This window comes from Cuculus canorus, chromosome 1, assembly GCF_017976375.1.
Source record: "Cuculus canorus isolate bCucCan1 chromosome 1, bCucCan1.pri, whole genome shotgun sequence".
Taxonomy (NCBI): domain Eukaryota; kingdom Metazoa; phylum Chordata; class Aves; order Cuculiformes; family Cuculidae; genus Cuculus; species Cuculus canorus.
The window spans coordinates 120,248,838-120,273,840 of NC_071401.1; the positions used below are offsets into that span (position 1 = coordinate 120,248,838).

Genomic DNA, 25,003 nt, shown 5'->3' on the forward strand with positions numbered 1-25,003 from the left:
TCATATACTGTGGCTATTACTGTACAAAAACAAGAGCTGCCACATATGAAAAAAAGTCAGGATTCTACCCATATGTACACTACAACTGATGCCCTTAATATGCAACAGCAAGCAAAGCCCCCCACAACCAACCTCTCCACTTCCCCAGACCTTGAAATCTTAAACCAAAAAAGTCATGAGGCATTTAAGCAACAACCATTTCCAGCCCTTTGTGTGCTAAGTTGTGAATAGGACTGATTAAAACCAACCTGAAAACAAACAAAATTTTCAGGCTGGCCAACTGCATTTTGAGATTCACAATTTCATTAGGCAAAACTATCTTTCAAGGATGTTTACAGGAAAACGCAGAAAACAGAGACAATCACAAAGCTCCCAGACTCCTGAGAGATTTACCTTTTTGTAGCAGGCTTTACTCCAACCTCATTACATATTTGCTCTGATCATCAATCCTATTTGCAACTTTCAATGGTCTCTATAGTCTGTGTCAGAGACCTTTGAATCAGGCAATACCTGGAATGTCTCCATTCACCCACATTTTAAAACCCGGTAACTGAAACAAATCGGCATTAATGCACCAACTTGAAAGAAGGTATGCAGTCTCACAGCAGCTGAAAATCTGTCTTCCGATGTCTACACAACACCCTCCCCTGTCTTTCTCTAAAAAAAGACGGGTCAAAGCAAAATGCTGGCAGCCCAATTAAATCTTTGAAGAGACGGTATGGTTTCAGTTATGAAAGGATGGAAAAATGAGAACCCTGGGGATCTTTTGGGAACATTAAGCTTTATTAATCAGGAATGTATTAGCCACATACCAACATTCCCAAACGGTACACTGAATCAGAGAAATGCCAGGAAGCAATAGACCCATCCAGGCTGGTCTTCTGCCTTACGGCAAGTTCTAGCTTGCCCTGAGAGATGGTTTCCCAGCTCACATTCCTTAAAAAAAGAAACCTCCGCTGCTTCAACTGTACTTAGAAGTTGTGCGTCCCAGTGCTTTACAACCAATACAGTCAGAACATGGTTCTTAATATGTAACTCGGTAATTTCCACTGCTCGTTGAATTGATTTCTTTAGGTCTTTCTCCCAGTGGATATGAAGAACAATTAATTGTGCTGTTATTATAACTTTTCACTCACTAGAATATATTTTTTTCATATTCTCCTTAATATACAACAAAAGCAACACTTTCAGAAGCATATAATGCTACGTAGGACTCCTACATATCCTCTTGCCCCTGGGCCAGATCACAATCAACCTGTTTCTGCTTTCTCAACCATTTTCACACTAGAAAAATTTCTGCCTCGACAAACATTTTTGACCTCTCCTCATTTCCACTGGGGTTCCACAGGTAGAAATCAGGGCAGAATTTATCCCCATGAGTTTCTGGATTGATGCCTTAGTTTAGAAAGGGGAAAAGGCAAAATTAATTCTCTTTGTTAGTGCTAACACAATTCCTCAGTGACAGTCAGCCCCAAGACATTGATCTTTGTTCAAAGGAAGCACACTTCCATACTCATTTTGCATTTGTATATGTCTTCTTCCAGCGAAGCTTCTACAAGCGAGTACCTTCTGCATCAAAAAAACCCAGCTTAACAAACTATTGCGGGTTTACATTTTGTCAGAGAAATAGGAAGAGGGAATTACCACTCAACAAAGCTCATCTTAGACATGAAATTCTAGTTAAAACAGCAAGTTACAAGAGGGAAGACCAGATCCCATATCTATCAGGAACTGTGAGGACTCTTGCACTGTAAAGAACCCAGTAGGGTAGCTTGTTTGTTGCTTCAAAACCTTTCCTTCATTTGAAAGCACTACTGTGATGGACGAAGCCCTTCTCAGCCGTGACATCCTGACGCTACACATGCAGCATGCACTCTGGGATGCCAGCTAACTGTGTCACATTGGCTTGGGTTCTGCTGTTCCTTTCCTTATGCCTGCAAGCTCAATTGAAATTACGAAAATTCAAACTGTCTTCTGTCTGTTTCATACATCATCAGCAAACAATCACTAGACAGAATGAATTTGCTCTCTGTAATTTGGAGGCTACACAAATGTCGCTGCTGTATAATACAAAAAGGGGGCATAAAGTTTGGTATGCGAGGTTAATTCAGCATGGAGCAAAGTAGTGCAGAAACAGATGGAGAGAGAACACGAACAATAAAATACTCAACAGTGGGGAGTGTGACATGAGAAATAGTTCGGTAAACTGGAGTCAGCCTTGGTACCTTTAGGTGACAGCATTAAACAAAGGCACAAGTGAATTGTGAAAAATCACCCCCGTGAGTGGCTGTATCTCCATCCCTCGCAATTTGTCTACACAATATACTTATTAATAATAACAATGGCTATTTCTCCTCTAAGAGCTTTGCAGTCACAAACTCAATGATGTTCACAGAGCTGTATCAGTTTGAACCAGACTGAAGAAGTGATCTACTGAACAAGGCACACCAAGGTTAAATGACTTGTCCAATGCCACTCAATGAGCCAGCATCTGTCAAGATTAGAGCATCAGATCTCTTGGCCAGTAATCAGATCACAAGGCTGCAATAAGGCTGAAACCTTGACAAATCTCTCATTTTAACTACTACCAAAAAAATGTGTTGTATAGTCCTTACTGGCTGTAGCCAATGGCAATGTAAGTAGAAACATTGCTTCGAAAATGCATCCAGTGCACACGTTGTATAGGTTTTCAGGTTGTGCGTGCAGAACCTTTTTATTTGACACACAATACGCTGTCACTATCTCCTGCTAAAAATCAAGCAGACACTGAAGGTGAGCAGAGTCAGCTCTAGATTAGGCATAATCCTAATTGGCCTTAATTGCAAACAGCAACGTACTTAACCGCATCCTTAAAATTAAGTATTTGAGTAGTTCAATGGACCTCAATAGATCTACTTGCCTATCTATACAGCAGAAAAAAAAAAAAAAAAAGCACCCACCATGGAAAAAATCCAGCCCACAGACCTTTCCCATAAAGAGTAAGCCTGCACTACATTTAGAAGGATGTGTTTTTATGCAACTTTCTACCAGATGTTCACATGTAGTGAATCTGTATTTTCACCTAATGCCATGTAACAAGTCAAGCATATTTTTGTATTAGCCGAAAATCTGGCCCGTCTTATACTAATCAGTTGATTTAGGGACATCCCTACCCTAAAGCAAGGTTTCCACCCTTCAGTTAAAGCAATCCAATTCAAAAAAAAAACCCCAGAAAACTAGCAGACCATGGCTTGCCTTTTCTTCTTGCTGTTTGTGGGTTAATAAAGCACAGCTACACTGGGAAGTCCACTTTTTTAAAGATCTTACAATTAGAGACACCTGACTACAGCAAACACACATAGGAAGCAAAGGAAATTCTTTAAGGGTACTTTCCTCTGTAAAGAAGATGGTCCCATTTTTATTGTGCCAATAGTTACATGGGCACAAGACATAGCAAGAATCACATCCTCATTTTACTACATACACGTGTATATGTAAAAGTTCACCCACTTTGTGCTTACATCTTCTAGAGACAGGTTGTATGCCAAGGCTACAGAACTTAGGAACAGCTGGAAGTTTACAGGTCAAGGTTTTTTTTGGGGGGGAAAAAGCAAATGATGCAAAGAATTCACAATTAAAATCTTAGACCTTTACTCCTTGGAACAGAAAGAAGAAATGGGTAGAACTGAACAGACTTGGAAGTCATAATCTCACACTCCATTCAGAGTTTGACCACTGATTTACTCTGACCTTGAGCAAACTGGTCAAAACGTCTGCCTTGATTGGCTTGCCAGCCTTGATAATAAAAAAACCAATAAATGTTTCCTATACACAAGCTTTATGCTTGTATATTTATTTCCCCTCCAAAGCCTACAGTCTCATATAACTAAAAAAAAAAGCCCATTCCAGCACCAGTCACTGGGCCCATATATTGCTACCTGGTATTTTGCCTGAGGGATGTCCATGCAGGACATACTGACCATCTGGATCCTAAGGATTCAAAGAGCATGCCTTAATTCACTCCTCACTCTGCCACTGCGTTCTGGAAAGAGAATTACTTCAACTCTCCAAATAAAATTCTCCTGGTTGTTCACACAAAATTGCAAGACAACTTTGAAATTCTGTATTCACAGATTCAGAAGTGTTCCCCTGCTTTGCCCCCACCACCTCCCTTTAAATCACTGCTCGACCCAGCAAATCCACCAGTGTTTTCAGTTCAGCTCACCAGTGTAATAGCAAGGTTAATCTCTGGTGGCCAGGGAAGCTGCTCATATTCAGGAATGATGAGCAGAAAATGTTAAATACCGTTCACTGGCCACAGCCTGCAGTTAACACACAATATTTAAACAACACAATGGCATGGCCCTTGCCAGTAATGTAAAAACACAATGGAATAGAGCCAGAATGGCACAGTCTGCCAGCCTGAGTCATGCTTGGCGCTCCACACTGGAAGGGGCATGCATTCGCTGCCCAGAGTGTACTGTACCCTTCAGCGAGTTTAAAATAAATCATTAAAATACAATTTTTAAAAAAGGCAGGAGGAGAGAGGGTGAAGGAAGAAAAAAAATCCATGCAACAGTTAAAATATTTTAACACTGAAGTACAAAAGTACCATTTTGGAAGAAGGCTCTGGATTTCATTATAGATTGCACATTTTGATCTTAAACAAGAAAACAAACCAACTTTGCTTTGTAATATTCCACAGCTTTGTACTGTCCAACTAAAATAATTTTTTACCTACTATCTACAAGTCTCTAGATTTTTATTCATATGTTATTTCATTAAATTCAGAATTTCATTAAATTCAGTTGTATCTGCATCTACTATATTTTCCAATCCTCTTTTTTATTCCTGTTGTTCAGCCACTGAAATTCCAAATCTTATTGTCCCAAATACATTCAATAAACAGATTCTAAATAAGGGTAGATGAGACCGATGTTCAATCTGACTTGCATTTATGGAATAACTATGCTCTTAGAAAGAGAATCCTTTCTTGCTGAGAGACGCAAGACATTATTTTGACTGTTTTGTTGTGTCACAGCACAGATGAATTAGGCATTTCTGTCTTCATCTACACCCTAAAGCAACTGAAGCCCTCTGTGATGTCACCAGAAAGTTGTTCCATTGTTTCTTTTCTTGTATAAAGGAGAAAAAAATGTTAGGACATCACGAAAAGAGAACAAACTATATTTTATGTTATAAGGAATCTTCTGCTACTTTCTGTTATCTCTGCACCAAAGTGCAGAAAACCCCACTGACAAAGCAAAGGGAACTGTAAGTCAACAGACGCAGAGATACACACTAATAATTCCGAATCATATTCAAAACAAAGCAGAAAAGAATGATCTATTCAGAGGTCTGAAATTAAAGATCTGCAAGATGTAAGTTCGGTTTTAATTTTTAAATAAAACATCCTTTGAACTTCTAAATCCCATTCAAGGGGACTCTGACCTTTATCCAAGACCAGCTACTGTGCTAACACTTTGGATGCATATAGAGGAAAAACACGGACAAAAGGTACCAGAAAAGCTTTTACTTACAGGAACGCAGTGCAGCTTAATCTTTTTGTTTTTAAGGTGCAGTGATTTCAGCATCTACAATGTAACTTCAGGCAGTCTGAAAAGAAACAGGTTAAAATCTCTTTCAGTTATAATTGGTATTTCAGATTTAATTAAAAATTAAACTTTCATAATGTTTCACCATCCAAAGCAATGCATTATCAGTCAAGCGTAGCCTTTTTTTTTTGTTAAAAGAAGCTCTTCCCAGAGTAGTTTGCAATGAAAGAAAAAGGGGAAAAAGGCAATTGAGAGTAGCAAAATATATTTCTTCAGCAAAAGATCTCTGAATAACTTGGAATGAAGCCTTCTGCCACTTAATTTTAACAATCAACCTTATACTAATTAAAAAAAAAAAAAAGTATCACAATTAGAGAAGACAGAAAAACACCATCACATACCAACGGCTCCAAGGGGAAAAATGTTAATTTCAGCAAAACAAGGACATTGCTAGGACCAGAACATACGCACCAAAAGGGAAAATATGGTTTTACATAATGCCAGCCAACAACATTTTTTTAAAAATCTGATCTACAGCATGTAGCACTTTCAGACTGTTGTGTGGAGGAGCAGAAAGACAAGTTCAAAAAGAGGAAAGCTGTTTTTGAAGTGTACAAGGCAAAAGGTCCCTTGCACCCTTTTGTTAAAGGACATAAAATAGCTACTCTCTAAAACGGCAAGGTTTCTTATCATATAAAATAAATGTCACTTTAGAGTGCAAAGCAGATGATTAAGAAGTATTAGACACAGCATTCGAACAGATGCAAAAGAAAAATGTATTTTTTTCAAAATGCAGTTGGAACGACAATAAAACTCCAGGGGTTGCACCATAAATATGAGTTTAAATGTTAGACTGGAGTTTAAAACCTGTGGTTTTAATTATATCAAATTATAAAGGCTCCAAAATCAGGAGAAATGAGAAAAACTTAAAATATTAATAATAAATTAAAACAATTTTGCAATAACTTGTCAGGATTTGGCCTCATAATAACAAACCATACAGCTATCTACACAGACACATACAATGTACCAATGACTCACTAAAGGAACAAATCAAAACTTGATTAAATTTTATTTTTAAAAGGTGACAGCAGAACTTGCCTAATTTACCCCATTCAAAGTCGAAGCTATTCTCTTCACCAGCAGCACACTGAGATCTGCAAATAAATCCTGGATGTGAATCTAATACTGGTTTTGAATGTCCCACAGGCTGGGGGCAATTCCTAAGTGATTTTTTTTTTTCTTTCTTCTCCTACAAGTAAAAACCCAGTTCTTCAGACTCCAGTGTTGTGTGAGCCTTCCCAATCCATCCCCACAGACGTTTAAAAAGAAATGTGCTATACCAGATGAAACACTGTCACACAAACATGTTCATACACATGTATAGCACAAATAGGAATGAGCTCAGGAACTTGGTTTTAGGTTTAACTTTTCCACTCTGTCATGGATCAGGGGTATTAAAAAGCAGGAGGCAAAGCAGAAAGAAAAGAAGGGGACAGCACAGCAAAAATTATCTAATCTTATGCAGAACCAGTTCTTGAGCATTTGAAAGAAGGAACAAGAGCCCCCAGACAGAGCCAGCAGGATGCTGCTGCTGCCACAGGAAAAACTTCATAGACTTGGATGACATTTTTCTTCAAGGAATAATTTGAGAAACCTATTCCTTGTCCTTTAGACAATCTTTACATTACATTAAATAACTATCCTTCTTTCTCCTGACTGGCATCTAGTAAGACAGGCAAAGGTACAGTGTACGTATCCAGGCAAAAAATCCTAGGCCCACTGGAAGCAGGCAACAGCACAACTGACAAAGTGATAACAGCTTCAGCCCTTAAACTTCCATTTCTTTCCCTTCTTCCCCTTCCAAATTTACCCCTTTACTAATATCTTCAGGACTGTAATGCTGGCTTGCTGGCAGGGAAAGAAGAGGGCAGCGGCATTTGCAATCCAAAGCCATTTCATTTAATGAATGCAATGAAAAACTGACCTCAACTGAGAAAACAAAGAGCATTCACTGAGGGTGAAATGTATCCCTGTATAGAGAGCCAGCATGCAGACTGCACCACTGAAGTTATATTCTGATGACCTAAATAGGAATAAACTGGTGCATGGACTTCATCACAGTGAATTTTGTCCAAAACCCCCTTTTCTTGTAAAGAGCGAGGAAGCATTTAACCCTCTCCTGTCAAAGCACAAAGGTACAGCGTCCCCTTCCCATGCTGGGCACCATCCTGACAACTGCTCTCCTGTGTATTTTCTGAGCAGTTTTAACCTGAAGTCCTTCGTGCTTTGTGTAAGTCTTCTTAATTAGAAAGGAAAAGGAGGAAATGCAACACCTCACATTACTCTGCAAGCTAGGCACTAGGGCGTAGTGCCTGCAGACAAAGTGGACCCTCTCCCCAAGGCAGGTGCAACCACTTACTGTCCACCCATTCAAAGAAAGAGAGTCTCAAAAGTAGGTTACTTTGAGAGCATGTTCACTGCCATCTTGAAAAACTTGAATTAAATAATTGTAATTAACGGAAAACTTGACATACAACACACACAGGCAATACATCTTACAGAATCACAGAATCATTAAAGTTGAAAAAAATCTCTGAGATCATCAAGTCCCACTGTCAGCCCTACACCACTGTGCCTACTAAACCATGACCCAAAGCGTCACATTTACATGCTTTTTGAATACCTCCAAGGATGGTGACTCCACCACTTCCCTGGGCAGCCCATTCCAATGCTTCACCACTCTTTCAGCAAAGAAATTTTTAATAAGATCCAGTCTAAACCTCCCATGGCACAAGTCCAATTCCTCTCATCCTATCACCTGTCACTTGGGAGAAGAGACCAACACCAACCTCACTACAACCTCCTTTCAGGCAGTTGTAGAGAGCAATAAGGTCTCCACTCCTTTTCTCCAGGTTAAACCCCAGTTCCCTCAGCCGCGTCTCATAAGACTTGCGCTCCAGACACTTCACTGGTTTTATTGCCCTTCTCTGCACACACTCCACTGTCTTGATGTCTTTCTAGTACTGAGGGGCCCCAAACTTCACACAGTATTTGAGGTGTGGCCTCACCGGGTCTGAGTACAGGGGGATGATCACTCTTTCCCTACCCCTGCTGGCCACATGATTTCTGATACAAGCCAGGATGCCATTGGCCTTCTTGGCCACCTGGGCACACTGCTGGCTCATGTTCAGCCAGCTGTTAACCAGCCTCCACAAGTTTTTTTCCACTGTGCAGCTTTCCAGCCACACTTCCCCAAGCCTGTAACATTGCATGGTGGTGTTGTGATCCAAGTGCAGGACCCAGCATTCTGACTTGTTAAACCTAATATAATTTACATGGGCTCATTGATACAGCCTGTCCAGATCCCCGTATAAAGCCTTCCTACCTTTAAGCAGACCAACACGACTGCCCAATTTTGTGTCATCTGGAAACTTACTGAGGGAGCACTCAATCCCCTCATCCAGATCATTGATAAAGATATTAAATAGAACTGGCCCCAACAATGAGCCTTGGGGAAAACTGCTTGTGATCAGCTGCCAAGAGCTATTTTAGCTACAAGTCGTAGTTGAAACCAAAGCAAAACCTACAGAAAACCTCCTTACACTCAGAATACCAATCGTTGTCACTTCAGTAATGTCCTCCTTTTACAAACAGAAAAACCTGTGACCTTGAGATGAAATGATTTAGACCAGTATGTACCAGAGACAGACAGAATTGGAGGCAGGTTTTTAGGCAGCAAGCCCACATTCCTGAGCATGCTTAGCACTGTGGGGCAGGAGACCGTTGTCTGAAAGGAGTGCCTTACTCTCATTGTGGAAAGCAAGAGACATGGCTCAAGAACAGCCGGTGAACTTCTGCTTGAGAGAGGTCCAAGAGTTGGAATTGCAAGAATGAGGAGTATGGCAGGTCAGGAATGAGCTACATTAGTAGAGCGTTAACAGGAGACCAAGTGTTGGCTCTCAGTGAAGGCTTTATAAACAAATATCAGAAGGTAAACATTTCACTTTGCTTTCTCACGATTCCTGCTTGCCATAAAGTTTATGGAGAGCCTGAAAACTGTGAGAGCATAGCTACTGATTGTACAATGAGTAAAGTTAATTAGCAATATTCCAGAACTTGTATGGCACCTGACTCATATTTATGGTCTAGTTCCCCACTTTCATAAGAACCACATTCCTTCAATCTAAAAATTAAAGAGAAGGAAAAAAGTATCACCTGTTATTGAAAAACATTTCAGATGTCAGCCTTCTGGAACTTCTTAGCATTAAGGAAGTTCCCTATCTCTCAGGGTTTGATTTTCCTTGAGTACCTGAAGCCAGCTGGAACATGTTAATGAGAATCATATACAGTTCATTAGTTATGAGGAGAGGGAAGGCTAGGAGAGAATATAGCACAACACTTATTGATACCCTTATTTTTTCTACATAGAATTTACAACATCAGTCAATTGATCTTTTTCAAAGCACTTGCTCATACAGTTCTTCTCAGTTCTGGAACTGCAAATCAATGCTTGAAGCAACTGCCACAAATAACTGTTCACAGAAAGTAAAATGCTGATGTCCTTACTCAGGAAAAATCTCATTGATTATACTGAGAAAAGCTTCTTCAACAACAACCAAGAAAAGGGGGTAAAAAAACCCCACTCAACAGCAAAACAACAACACAAAAATGAAGCCCATTACTTTCAAGGCAATTTTCAAATACGCTCAGGGGGCCAGGCAATAGACCTCATTCCAAATTCAGAATCAATTCAGACTTAGGATACAGCCCAGATCACTTTCTGGCATTTTAGGTTTGAAAACATAAGCAGGCCCACAGATTTTAATCACAGAAATCAGAGAGGCAAATTGATGCTGCACGGGCTCTTTATCTAACAACAAATAAGCAAACTTTGCATTTGGAACCAGTATAGACACATCAGCACAGTGCTCTGTCTAGACTCATCAGTAATGCAGAAGAACAGATTTTATTAACATAGATATGGTATTAACTCCTGCTTTTTTTAAGGTGAATGCACTTCACATGGTATTAGTTCTCTATGAACAAGTTTATTTTGTTACCAATTTCTTATCTTGAAGGGATAGAACAAAAAATAACTTTAAACAGTAATGACTGTTTTTAAAGAATCCTCTCAAAAATTAATGTTTTCCTGAATTCCAGCCCTCTGTACATTTTTAGAAGTACACAGAAGTTTTGGTCATTTCTAGTTTTGTCTTTGAACTCATGGCTATTTGTACAGTATAGCAACGCTAAACTGGGCTTTTTCTTAACCCTAGGACTGCAGCTAAAACCAGGGTCACTGGGTTGCTGATGGGAGAAACCTGGTCGGGTTTTTGTGATTTAGTAGAACAGTAGCAGAGGATAAGCCACAGCATTGTGTTGGGATCAAGGGTTCCTGCCACTGCAGGAACAAACAACAGGAGACTGAAGGTTTCTTTGTCAAAATGGTAAACTTCCATCTGTTAATAGTTCAATGCAAAGCTGGGTGCCCACAGAGATTTTTGTCTTCCTTATGGCATTCATCTTCTGAGCTTACCTTCCCAGTGAAGAGTATCCACTACAAATTTTCATTTCCAAACCACGGCTGTTTCAGCTAGAAAAGACTTTTAATCGGGACAAAGGTGTATTTTTGGCTACTTTACACATACCTCCCACACACTCCAATAGGGTTTGAACTATTTTTGTTCAAGTATGAAAAAGTATTGCCTTTGGGCAAAGACTAACACTCCTTGAAATTTGGATTTCAGAAAGTTTGAGGACTCAACTGAATATAAGCCATGATGTATAATCCACTCTAACGGTCACTTTGAAACAGGTACTGGATGCATTTTCATCACAAGAGCCCTCATATCTACTAAAAACACTAGTTCCCTTAATAGTATAGTCCACCCCCTTCATTTATTCCTACTGCTAACAGAGTAAGCAACAAGCACTTGAGAAGCCCAGCTGTGAAAGCACATTAGAAGCTGAACTTCTCAAACTGCTGAAGAGTTAAGCTCTTTATAACTGCACTTAAGACCTGACCTAGACTCCTGAAGTGCAGTTAAAGTGGTAGTTCCGCTATAGCCAGGTGGGACCCAGCATCCTTCTAGATACCTCTTGAAGCTTTCCTCCTACGCGGGTGTGATGATGGTAATCAAGTTGGCTGCTGAAAACCATGATATTCCCTATTCCAACTGTTTTCTTGCACAAGCTGTCCCTAGATCCTGTTTATGTTCCCAAGGAACAGGAACAGTGACAGCATGCAGTTTTCACGAGGCCTTGCCCAAACAATTCTTCCTCCAAAGATACAGTTTTTTCATGAAGCAGCTCTGAAGTTGATATTCTCTGAGCATCTCTCCGAGTACATTTTGTGGACTTTGCTTATGCCCTTTACAAGTTATTGTAGCATAAAGCTTCTCCCTCTCCTTTTCAAAGTTCATAATGCTTTGATCTCCACAGTCTCACAGCTCCTGTTGAATGGTATCATCTCCCATAGCTCAAATTATCTATAGTGCATAAAATGATACTACCTGTTAAGAAGCAGGCTCTATCACATAATCACAGCAGAACCTTCACATTTATTCTAGTTTAACACAGAAATGTACATCAATAAATATTTCATTGTGATGGGTATTTCAGTGCAGTGACAAACTGGGTGGATAAAGGAAATGTGGCGGATGTAATTTGTTTGGATTTTAGCAAGGCCTTTGACACAGTACCACACAGGAAGCTCATAGAGAGACTAGAGAATTATGGTCTGGATAATAATACAATAAGGCGGATAAAAACTCTCTGACAGATAGGAAGCAATGAGTTATTAATCAATGGCATTAGATAAGAATAGAAAGAATAATCTACTCCAATGCTAAGCAATAGGTGCTAGGATTATTATCATTAAACACATTCATTAAGGATGAGAAAAATGTAAATGTTGACAGCGTCCAACACTGGTGACTCAGAAATAACAAATGTATCAAATCTAAAAGGAATCAAAATTGTAAGATCCAAATAATAGAGATGTGCATGAGCCAGAACAATGTTGTATTTAACATACCTAAAAAAGTAAAAAATGTTATTGATACTGAATTTGGTTTTAAACTCTGAAATACAAGGTTTTCACTGCTTGAGCATATGACTTTGTCATGTTACTCTGCAATGATGTGGTCTAGTTGTGAAACTTGCTCCCTTGCAAAGCACACTAAAATCCAAACTGCAGTCACTGTGGTTACAAAGATCATCTGTCTTCTTTTCTTAGAGTAAGGTTATTAGTTCTAACAATTAAAATTTTAAACTTTAAAGTAATCATATATAGAGTCCTTAAAATCTTGTTTGAAAAAAATGGGGTCGTCTTTCAGCTCTAGTCCTGAACTTCTACCCCCTGCACAGTTAAAGGCTTTTCGTTGTCAACTTCTGGTACAGGCAATGACTTGTCCTCACAGAAACACTGTGTGCACGTAATACTGGCTGTATAGTGGGTATTCCCCTCTCCTTCCTTCACAGATCTGCCCTGAAGAAGTTCAATGTGAACCTTATCTATGAAATGGCAAGATCTTTGGTGAAAGGCAATATGCTGAGGTGAAATGAAAAACTGCATGACAATGCACATACATTTCATAGGACATATGGCAGAGAAGATCAGGGTAATAAATCTTTATTCTGAATTTGAAATATTGCTAAGTATTGAGCAGTTGCTGAGTTTATCCTAAGAATATTCAATATCAACAAGACATGAAGCTCACTCTATCCTGCCCCCTCCCCTCTCACTAACACAGGGGCTTCCCTTTTCCTTGTACAGAGAATGCACTCCCAGCACCACAGCCGCACCTTACATGTGGTGTTCTACAAGTAAGGACAAACTAACTTTTATTGTCCTCATTCTTGATACAGAAAAAGCAAACTCCACTGAATAAAGGCTGCAGGTTTTCAATTGTAAGAAACGTTGGAAAGTTTTTGCAATTCTTATCTTCCTTGAATGGTTCATTGCCTCACAATCTGACCTCAGGAGACTGTACCTAGCAATCCAGCTCCTTTTGAGATCCATCATCTATATTTTGGAGACCTTTGATCTTGACTCAGGATGTACAATACTCCTACCCTCATGCAGCAGCCTAATCCCATCACCCTGACAAGCATCTCCTACCCTTTCTGCCTGTACTGTGAGAATCTGCTTTCCCTTGTTCACACATGAAGTTTCCATTCTCCCTCCTTTGCTTTGCAGAGAAGGGAGCAGGATGGAAGTGTTACACTCCTCTCACTGGAGAAAAAGGCAAGGAGGGAACTGGTATGAGCAGAGAGAACACATTCTGTAGTTCTAGTTGATGACAGAGGAGTGGAAAGGAACACATTAGATGGACAGGAGATCCATCATCCTTTTGCTACCCAAAGCAGCTGCCTACTTTAAAGTAGTAAAGTAGTTTTTTAAAAGGTCTTCTGCTCTCTCTTCTTTGGGAACTTATCTCTACAGGCCTAGCAAGGACCTTAGGAGGAACTTGGGATTTTGACACATAAGAAGAGAAACGCTACCTTTTAATTGAATGTATGGTTAGTAGAAAATAAAGTTAGGACTGCAGGCTAAGTTTGGACTTCATATAAGCAGATGCATCTCAAGTGGTATCAAGGCTCTTTCAGATTATGCATGGACAGTTTATCCCACCTTATGCAGAAGCACAAATCAATGCACACTTTTACTTAGGCACATTATTTATTCTTTTGCCAGTAAGCCATTAACCTGAAGTCTAAAACCTGCTTCATCTTGCACAACGTCAGGCACAAACCATGCTGGTAAGTTTCCTATTATTTCAGGTTATGTAACTGCCATATTAAGCTCAAAGTCCAAGACTGGCTCTTAACAATATTCTTATTGTGCGGGCTATTGAGATTCAGCATTACAGGGAAAATGCTACCAACTCCCCTGATTTCATTCATCTCAGACGTCTTTGGAAATTTAATACCAGTGGACTTTGAGACATTTGGACTGTATTGTAAATCTTCTGCTTAAACTTTTAATGTAACACCAATGTCAGCTCTCAAATATTTCCTCTAAAGTCCATATATATAATTCTTGCTTAATTAGACATCATCCTACGAGAAGTGAAATTCAGACCAAGCCGAAACTACACAAGAGATCAGGAAAGTTCAGTTCCTGCATTACGATTTGGCAAAGCTCTATTGTATTTTTTATTCCCCCAGAAACAATACAGAAAAAGAGAATATATCAGCAATGACTCAAACTGATCACTGTGTCAGAACAGGAAATAATATTTTGGGGAAAAAAGGAGAAAAAAGATCTTCCCTTTATTTTCTATATTAGCAAAAACAACAAAAAGGTTTTTGTACTGCCAGCCACATCCTGCAAAATCTACCTAATAAAGCAACAGCATGATTAGTAGATAGGTTTAAAATGGATTTTTAAAAAGAATGCCTGCTTTTTCTGGAGGCAAATTATATCTAAATAAGTTGCAGGAGGAGATTCAGAGGCTTCAGCATCCTGCCAGCCTGGTCCATCCCCAATTATGCTTGTAGTTATACCAGGGACCTTGAGTATGTACACACTTAAAGCTATGCAATATTTATTTCCACTTCAAAAATATATAATGAAGAGTACACACTAGGTATGAGCTCAGGCTGGTAGGACTTCTTCAATGACTGAATTGTTCTAAGTGCTAAGACTAAAATTCATTCTGTCTCTATTTGCACTACAAAAAAAACAAAGCATCCCTAAAAAGGCAATAAATGATGATGATGATGATGAGGAGGATGATGAAAGGTTGAGTATTTAACCTATTCTATAATCTATGTTTAAAGAAAATATAGATAAGATCAAATGCAACCCACTTATGGTCAACCCCTCACATAGAAAAAAAATTAATCTCCACCATGTATACATTAATACTAAGAGAAGGACAAGACCATATGCTAGTTATGTTCCAGGTAAAGAGGAAAAGTTCAGATATGCAACTGGTAACTGGGTTTCTAATAAAATAACAACTTCAGTCTTTTTCAAGTCTTTTCCAAAATACCAGAAGTGATTAGAACACATTATGGAGCAGTCACTTGCCAAGTTTCATGTTTGAAATCAAAGCTGTTTTAAAATTTCCCGAACAAAAAAGCATTTTGAAACTGGTAACATTCAGTCATGGTGATATAAGCAAATACCAGCCAATCTGAATCTTGGAACATTCTTGATCTAATGCCTTTGCATTGCCACTAAGCCCAGAAAAATATTGCAGGCCCACTTGCTAAGACAGTGAAAATAATAGTCACAAATAAATTAAGGATCATTTACATATTACACAACTAATTTTTTTAATTCTTCAATATACCTTAATAGAATTAAAAGCAAAGATCGTTTAAGACTTTTTGCAACCACAATTGAGTTGCACCTACATTTAGCAAAGATGAACCTGCCTGTAATTTGCAGGGAAGGTCTAAAAGCCTTCTCGTTTCCTCCTCTGCACCTCCCCCAGAGAGAGCTCAGCACTCTTGAACAATGTTCTCTACAAATACTACGCAAAGGAAGCGGGTCTATCATAGAGGAGCTGCTGAGTTTCTTTTCACATGCTGAGAAACTCCTTTTGAAATAATGCAGACCAGCACCACCTCACTCTTCCCCCCCTGCACCAATACGTAAAGAAATAGATTTCAACCTCTGTCTTCCACCGTAAAAATACTTGCAAAATACTATAAGTCTGCCAGTAAACAAAACATCAACTGCTATTCCACTCTGTTTTAAGATTAAAGTCCACATTTTTTAAGATTGTTGTCTGTTTAAAGTATGCAAGCAGAAAAAAGAAATACGATAAGAAGCCAAAATTTGGGGCAATAGTTTACAAGAAAGAGTACATGATTGTAGCAATTATATACACCTATAAAGCCTCATTATGCATCTGTGTGTACTAATACACACTAAGACTATTACATAAAATACTGTATTATTTAATGTCAATTGAATGGAGGTTTGCTTTCAATTACACGTAGTCAAATGTCCCTATAATCAATTGGTACAGGAACTGGGCAGAAATTCTGAAACATACTCAGCCTTTCCTCCATGGATCTCAAAATTATTTAGCAACATACTTTCTTTTCCATGAAGAGATATAGGGATAACAACAGCTACACTATTACCCCAGCAAATCTGGAGATGCTGAAGCAGAACTCAGAAGTCCAACCATAAGGTTCTCTGCTGTAACCATCCGACACAAGACTCTCTCTCATGCATTTCTCTCTTTTAGCTTGTGTTTTTTACTCTTTAAGACCCCCCTATGATATTAATGGTTTTATATTTCCAAACTGTGACTGAAGCTAACATTCGGGCAAAAAAGGAACTTTCCATCTCCTGAGCAATAACTCAAACCAGCCCAGAATTTTATGTAGTCAGCGACCTCCCTTCTGTTCTCATTGACTATAAGTCTGCATTAATACAAAATAACCAGTTCAGCAGGGCGCTGATGTTCAAAGAGACAAATAAAGATAACTCTAATGTATTTAAAATTGCTTCTTCCGCTGGTCAATTACAGGAGAAAAGTTGTTTTTCCTTTGTTCTATGCCACATTAAGTCCAAAAGGAGGAAGTCCTACACTATAAATGCATACAAAACGATTTCCTACCTCTGCAGGCTGCAGAAAATCCTGCTATGTTGAGGAAGGCGGTACCAATGACACTTAACATATTAGCCTATTAAATCTGCATTCCCTTATTGTTCTTAAAATGCTAACAAAATGTTCCAGGCCAGTGTTTGCTTGTAGGACAAACATATAAAAAAATTAAAAAAAGCACAGTAATGCACTACCATCGCTTCTCTTAAAGCAGCGCAATGGTCCATGTAACATTGGTGAGGCTTTTGATGATGGCCTGCAGAAGTCTCGTTAGTCAGATTGCTCTACCTCACCTTATTCCCAACTGCTGAAAAAAGAGACAGCTAAAAATACATTCACCATTTAACACTGTAAGCTACCACAGTTCTCAAACGGAAAACTACACATTTCCAACCTGGAGGGGAGAGAAGCCTCATAGCTATGGATAAGAGGAGGATTATCTCAGATTTCCTAAGATGCCTCCCACATTAAAACATATCCATATCAGGAGAAAATTAAGAACCCTATCTTTTAAGTTCCCACAAGTATAGTTCCAATTAGGAAGGGTTCTTAGCTTTGAGCTATCACTGTGCTAAAAATAGAGACATTCAGGAAACACGTTACTCTCAAAAGTGATTTCACATAGAATCTGTAAACATGTTGCCCTTTTAGGTAGAGTGGCAATTGTTTGAAAGCTGGCAGCCAGAAATATTAAAGTGGAAAGGATCTTTAAAGACAGTTTGCAACCCTAACAATTGAAATCTGTGCCTTTTCTTGTTTTCTGTAAAAAAAGAGGCTGAAAGGCCTAAATACAGTAGGGATTGAGGAGGAAGGAAAGTGAAAAGGAACTTCTGGCCTTTTGCTTTGGAGGCTTTTTGTTTATATACACATGGATATATATGCAAATATACAAAAGAAATGCAGGTGTTCGTTTCTTTTCATAACCTTGTATGCATCTCTGAGGGACATGACTTGTACCAATCCCAAACTTTGGCACAATTTATGCAAATACCATATTTTCATTTTATCAGATATGGCTTATAAAAGACAACTTAAAATTCACACAGTTCAGGTTATAAGTGTAGTACTATCAGTTTCCTTTATTAAAAAAACTTTTTTTTTTTTTTTTCCCTGTATCTTCCCTTTGCACTTTGAATGGTACAATGTTATTTTCTTGAAAGGTATGGTGGACTTCTGAGCTGGCAGGTACAGACTGGATGATTGTATTTAGTATTATAGTTGGGGGCATCAAGCAGGAAAGTGATTTTTATTCTTCTAGGTGTTCAAAATACTGTTTTCTTTAAGATTCTTAATGCAAGTTTTTTAGCAATACTTGGAAAAAATGTGTATCTTCCTAAGAAAATCAACAGAACTTTCAATATAGAATCTCATCTATGAGATTTCAAGAACTCCTCTAATAAAGTAAAGAAAAATAATTTCTGTCATTTTCATTACTTGAAGGAAAGAGACACAGACAGATAAACCAGGCAAGACAAGAATTTTGAGGAGAATGATAATCTGTTCCTTCTTTTCTGATCATACTGAACTCTCTCAAAAGGAGATTAAAGTGCAAAGATCCAAAATCTGAGCTTTTATCTATCCAAGAAGAATTAAATGAGTGCTACTGCCAGCGAAACTCCTACAGATGACTGTGTTCGTATCACTCACCCTACAATATCAATGCCATTAGCAGAAGATTAAAAGGTAAAACAATACACCGTATGGTTAGTGCAAAGGGTGAAGGAAAGCAATAAAATGATGAAGTGAATCATCATCACATATCTCTTCTTGCAACTAAGTAATGTGGTTCTTCATAACGTCATGCCGTGCCATGTCAACTGGGTTGTATATTAAGAACCGAAACAGCAGCTCTTTCTGCTTGGCCTAAACAGAATAGTTATGCAAGGATGTCAGAAGTGGCCTAGGAACCTTCCCTCCAAACCAGAACATCTGTAGTTTTTAACCACCTCTTCATAGCCAGTACTTCATTCTGTATTTAAGAAAGGCGTCATGCTGCGCTGACTTGGATAAGCAATGCCATGGGAACCACATAGTGATGAACTCATCTGTTACACAACCATCCCGCCTGGCCCCGTCTACAGAGGTGCCCGGAAGCAGCTTTCTATTTTTCTCCAGTATAGATAAAGGCTACATAGATCAAGACTTCACACCTCATTTGTAGAGACATCCTAATGTGGTCTTTGTCACACAAAGTTTCCCATCGTCTTTTGACAACTGGGACAAGTTTGCCCTCTGTTAATAACTGTTGGTAAAAATAAAGCAAGGTCCCGAGTCGAAAAAAATGCATTAAATATAATTTTGTATAGTCAAATGTAACTTCTGACTGATGACCCCTGAGATTTCTTGTATTATGTCTCCTGGCTGATATTCACTGAAGACTCCCCACAGAATAGAAAAAAGGCTCAGAGACCAGAGAGTACAGAAAACCATATGTGGCAGTAGTAACTATGGAAAATCTGGTAGCATCACAGACTCCTGCAGAGGAAACAGCTTCACCTCAACTTTCCCCCACCACCACCAAAAACCAAACCAAACCAAACCAAAACCCTACTAAAATACCCTCTCCCTTTTATGAAGTGCTATAACAAATTCTGAAAACACCAACCATTTCATTACGCAATCAAGAAATGTGACATTTATGACATATTAAACGGTCAGCCTCAAGCCTGATAGACTGCTCAAACTTTGTGCACACAAGATAATCAAAGTTCAAGGACCACAGGGATAACTCAATTAATTAGAACCATTTGGGGCTTTTGGAGGTCACACAATAGCCAACTAAAAGCCAGCAACCATAAGCCATCTTATGTAGAGCTCTATCTGTTATTCTCACTATCCTGCTTACCAAAGGAGCATTGTAGAAGATTCCCACACTATCAAAGAGAAATTAAACAAATTCTGTGAAAGAGCTTGTGTCAAGCAGAAGAAGTCCTTCATTTGTAAAACTCATGGTGTAGCCTAAGCAGAGGTTCTTGCATAGTTAAACTAGAGGTATGCCAGGCTGGATATAATTCATATTTGCTTGCCTTGAACCCAAACATAAGCACACTGTAATTGATCATTGATATGAGTATATAGTATTTTGTAAGACCATAATACTAACAGCAGAACTGGACAAAATGCATAACCATTTTGTAATACAGCTAAGCACCAGTGTGTAAGTAGCATATAATCACAGAATGGCAAATGGATACTTGTGTTATTGCTGCTGAAAAGGGGGTACAGGGAAATGTGTGCGAAGTACTAAAATATGCAGCACAAGAAAAAGGACACAGAGGAGGCAAGAAAGATACCTCCTGTAACCTGCATAATCCTAAAGATTAAGCCAGAAGAAATGTCTGGTAGAAATAGAGCAAGTACTTGTCTTAAAAATAAGACAATGTTGGGATCAGATATGATTATCTCTCTTTTTGGGGGCAGGGGAGAGAAACATAAAACCCTCAAAGAACAGCAAATGAAAAAAATGAGGAATAGAGAAGTCACTTTCCTCATGAAAGGGTTCTGGACTGATAACCTCACCCTTGGTTACTATGACCACTTGAGACTGTAGAACAATCAAAGGGTATCCTCTCTGTTGTACTATACGCTCGCAGCTAATGTAGGATGGGATTGTTAAGAACCAGCTGTTGGAATATGCAGTGATAATAACTAATAATGATTAAGAACTACTGGCTATATGTATTGTTAAAGAACGCCAGTCCGGTAAAACTTGCTTTTAAGCTGGTTTGACTTACCAGTCGTCTAAACACTCATTCATTGTAACCAACAGTGATACCCAGCTTCCCACTGCGCTGCTCATATGTAGCATCACATGATCAAACAAGAAAAGAAGGGGAGATTTGCTCTAGCATACATTACAGACCAGTGAAAAGAATGAAAAAGAAGCCTTGATGCTTTACTTTTTACATATTCGCCAGTGTATGACCAAAAAAACCCCAACCAGGCAAACCTAAGCAGTCTGTTTCTCTTATGTCAAGTTTCAATTGGCAATAAATCATAGATAGAACATGAAGAGTTAAACAAATCTCTCCTAATTTGTGGAAGATATTTTTATTAGCAATAAGCTAATGTTCAGATAAACCTCTGAAATCCATAAATGCTCTTGCGTCTTTCTTCAGGCTGCACAGTCCATACCCAAATTGTCCTCAACTCATAGAAACATTTTCACCTGTGTTATTTAATCAGCAGAACCTGCTCAAACCTTTCAGTATGAATCATTATCAAGACATATGTCAGCATAACTTAAGAAAATATTGGCAGCCTGTTTACCATTACCTTCTGCCTTCTCAGTATTTGGCAGCAAAGAACACTGAGATCCTCAATCAGGAATCTGAAAATGTCTCTCGTCCCACATGAAGACTGATTCAATTAATCAATATTTTTTTACTACATAAAGAAAAAAATGCTTTGCCAAAGGTCATACAGCAAATCATTAGTTAAACCTGGAATAACTCAGGATATCCTGTTTCTGGATTCTAGAGTCTTCTCTCTGTTTCCTTATGGCTAGAATTGTGCTGTCTGGACATATCCTCTCTTTTAATTTACTAAGTTCAGCCAAATTTGCTAGAGGGGTATAACCCCAAATAAAAAATCTGATCACTACAAGCTTCATAAAGAAAGGCAGGGGGAGAAAAAGACACTATTAGATCCCCCCAGACAGAACCAGCAGTACAAGTTCATACTTTAAGCACCATAGAATTGGATTTATAAACCTCTCAAAATCCAGAAATACTTCAGTGAGAGCTCACATTATCTTAGGCAGCAAGTCAATCAACCATAATGCTAATCCAAGAAAATCTAGATCCATGAATTTCATTGCTCACTGAACTAATCATTTCTTGAAAATTCTTGGAAGTGCATTCTTCTCCTCTGCTACCCTCAGCAGTCCTGGTAACAATGACCGTTACAACAAGAAGTCTTCTCATTAAGATTTGAGGTGGGAGAAAGACTACATATCACCAAGAAGCACCCTTCTGACCAAAAAAAAAATAAAAAAAAAAAAAAAAAAAAAAAGAGGAAAGTCTGAATACTAGACCTGCATTCCAGACCTATTAAGCATTTAATATCTGATTTTAGCTAAGATGAACAATTTGTGAGATATTGAGGCTTAACAAAATGAGATATGAGAATGAGATATGAGATACGAGGATTAACAAAACCCTGAAATATATTAGAGGAATCTGCTAATATTTTGGATATCTGGTATCTCCATTTGCTAATCTCTTAAGATTTCCAGAACATTCTTCTGAATCCGGAGTAAGGGGGAAAGTTGATTTCTACTTTATTTCAGTTTCTGCATCTTCAAACCAGTCAGTCTCTAGCTTCAAAAACCAAGTAACTGTTAATGGCACAAGGCACATTTAGACACGATTATTACATATGAAAGATTAGAAGACTTCAAGACTACATAAGTAATCTGAAGTTGCTAAACAATCTTTCCTTACTACATCCTTCAATTGCGCGAGAAAGATTCAGCATAATGTAAAAGCATTAATGAATGGGTTACCAATGGGCTAGATATGGACAAGTGAGTATTTCCATCAGCTCATTATTTTTCCCCAAGCAGAAGGCAGCATCAAACAGAGATTCTCCTACAACTCTCTTAGAACCATCACGGACAGTCACAAAAAACTAAGCTACAGCTCCTGCAGCAAAGTTATTGCTGCTGAGAGACAGAGGAGGGATGATGCAGCTATATTAAGAGAATGGGCAACATAGGAGGTGGTCCTGGGATTGGAATTCAGCCCTAGTAGCTGCCATGCTGAGGGTGGGGATCTAGAAGAGTAGACTGGGAGTGAACCTGCAGCATCCAGGTTTTTGCTTCTTCTTGTTGCAAAAACAGGCCATGCGAGGTAACAGTTTGACTTCTACGTTAATCCTTTTAAACATCAGCAGCCATTTCAGTGTGCTGTTGTAAAGTCTAAACATAATATTTTTTCTTCTCTGACAAGAAGTACAATTGCTCCATTAGCCGATACCATCGCGTTTCCAGAAGCTGTCAGTATAATGGCAACTGATACCTACATAGGAAACAACTGCAGTACCTCAGGTCACACAGTGTGACAGCAATGTGTAAATACTGTGTACACCAAACTTCATTTTCCACTTGCATCTTTTTTTTTTTTTTAATTTTCCCTTCCCAAGCATGTGACTCCAAGGATTTCAATGTAGCAACCCCCAACTTGACCATCATTTATACCTTAATCAGACCTGCAGCATGTGCTGCATGCTGTTTAAAGATCAGGAAAATAAAAGGAAATAACCAGTAATTTTTCAGGGCTTCTGCCTTTCCCATTTATACTCTGGAATGGTACTGTGCGGATATCTCTTACATTTGAAGTACCTGCAGACAGTTTTCCTCTCTGTGTATTTCATCATTGAGGCCAAAAATCTGGCACATAAACATAGAGTTCCTATTCACAGCTAATACTGCTACACAGCTTAAAACACTTCATCCAGGACCAAACTGCTGGCCCTCCTATGCATCCTTGAAGTGTGAAAGTGGCACACAGGCTCTGAAAAGAGTAAACACAGAAAGAGCAACATGTTCCAACAGCGCTGGAGAACACACACTGTTCTTTAGAAGGCCCTTGATTGCCTGACCGTTTCTCTCTGCCTTTTTGGAGTTAGACTATGACCACCATCCTCAGATCAACTCTTGGCAAGATCATCTTCTTGATTTGGGATGCAGTGTGGAAAGCATCTTGCTGTATTAGAAATCTTAACAGGCTCATCATGCAGGTGGCTATGACACACTCTTACTGGATTTTTACTCCCCATAATTATGTTCCAGAATAATAATTTGGGTAGCAATGGTTAGGAAATTAAGAAAAAATAAAATTATACCTCCTGAACTGGCAGGATAAGATAATTTAATTCTCAGGCCAAATGGAAAAAACTCTGCATCTGAATACCTCTACCTAGTACACAACTTTGGAATTTTATCTGCACGTGAAGTTGGTGTTCCAGGTCTCTCTGTTTTCATTTTCTCCTGTGTTCCACTTTATATCCCAACTATAACTGTATTCAGCAGCACACATTAGTGATTTCCAAATCATCAGCTCATATTTAGTCCCTATTTTCAACTGCACACTAGAGACCTGCACCTATTCCACAAATAGAAAGAATCCAAATGCTTTCCCCTAGGCTCCTGCTTAGGATTCATTATTAATTATATTTGAAGGTTATACAGTTAAAATACTAACTTTTTTTTTATTTGAACATTTATATTAAGCTGCTGAGATTTCTAGCAGCTTAGCAGCATTATTTCTGTGTAAGAGAATAAGCCTCTTAAATTCTGCACGCAGGCCTCTCGTCTAAAATGAAAGATTTTAGAAAAGCACTGAAAGGTAACACCGAGTTAATGTTGCATTTTAAACTGAGAACTCAAAGGCTGATCACAAGGAACTCTATCAGTTACGCACCCTCTGGACCACAAGCCCTTTCACATGCTCTGCCAACAGTGCCTGAATTTAAATAAAGTTTAGCAAAAGTTAGATCCAGAAGAAGTACCTCAGCCTCATTGCTAGTTACAATTCATTACACGGATTTACTATTTCCAATGCAATAAGACATTTAAACATTTAGGAGCAAATCTAAGAAGACTGTATTTAACTATTTTCTCCAGAGATAATCAAGGTTAGGTATAAGAGTCATCCATAAAGAATGGTGGATATTAAGATAATGAAATATTTTTGTTGGCACATGTTGGCGGTCAGACCAGATGACCTCGGCAAAAGGAGGACTATGCTAACCAACTACTACCTCACAACACAAGCTGAAACTCCCAAATTTTAGATAGCTAGACAAATTTTGATTTTGGATATATGCTAGTGTAAATCCAGAATACCGATACCTGGACAAAAATCCAGGGTTATTTCCGACTTATCA

General features: G+C 38.7%; 1 protein-coding gene across 23 annotated transcripts in view; it reads right to left on the reverse strand.

The window, feature by feature from the left end:
• ZBTB20 (zinc finger and BTB domain containing 20) overlaps positions 1-25,003 on the reverse strand; it is a 492,045-nt gene that overhangs the window by 312,211 nt on the left and 154,831 nt on the right. For all 23 annotated transcript variants that reach the window (XR_008453586.1, XM_054088544.1, XM_054088531.1 and 20 more), the window contains one exon: positions 5,520-5,595. The gene's annotated coding sequence lies outside the window, so the exon portion shown is untranslated. The remainder of the gene's footprint in view (positions 1-5,519; positions 5,596-25,003) is intronic.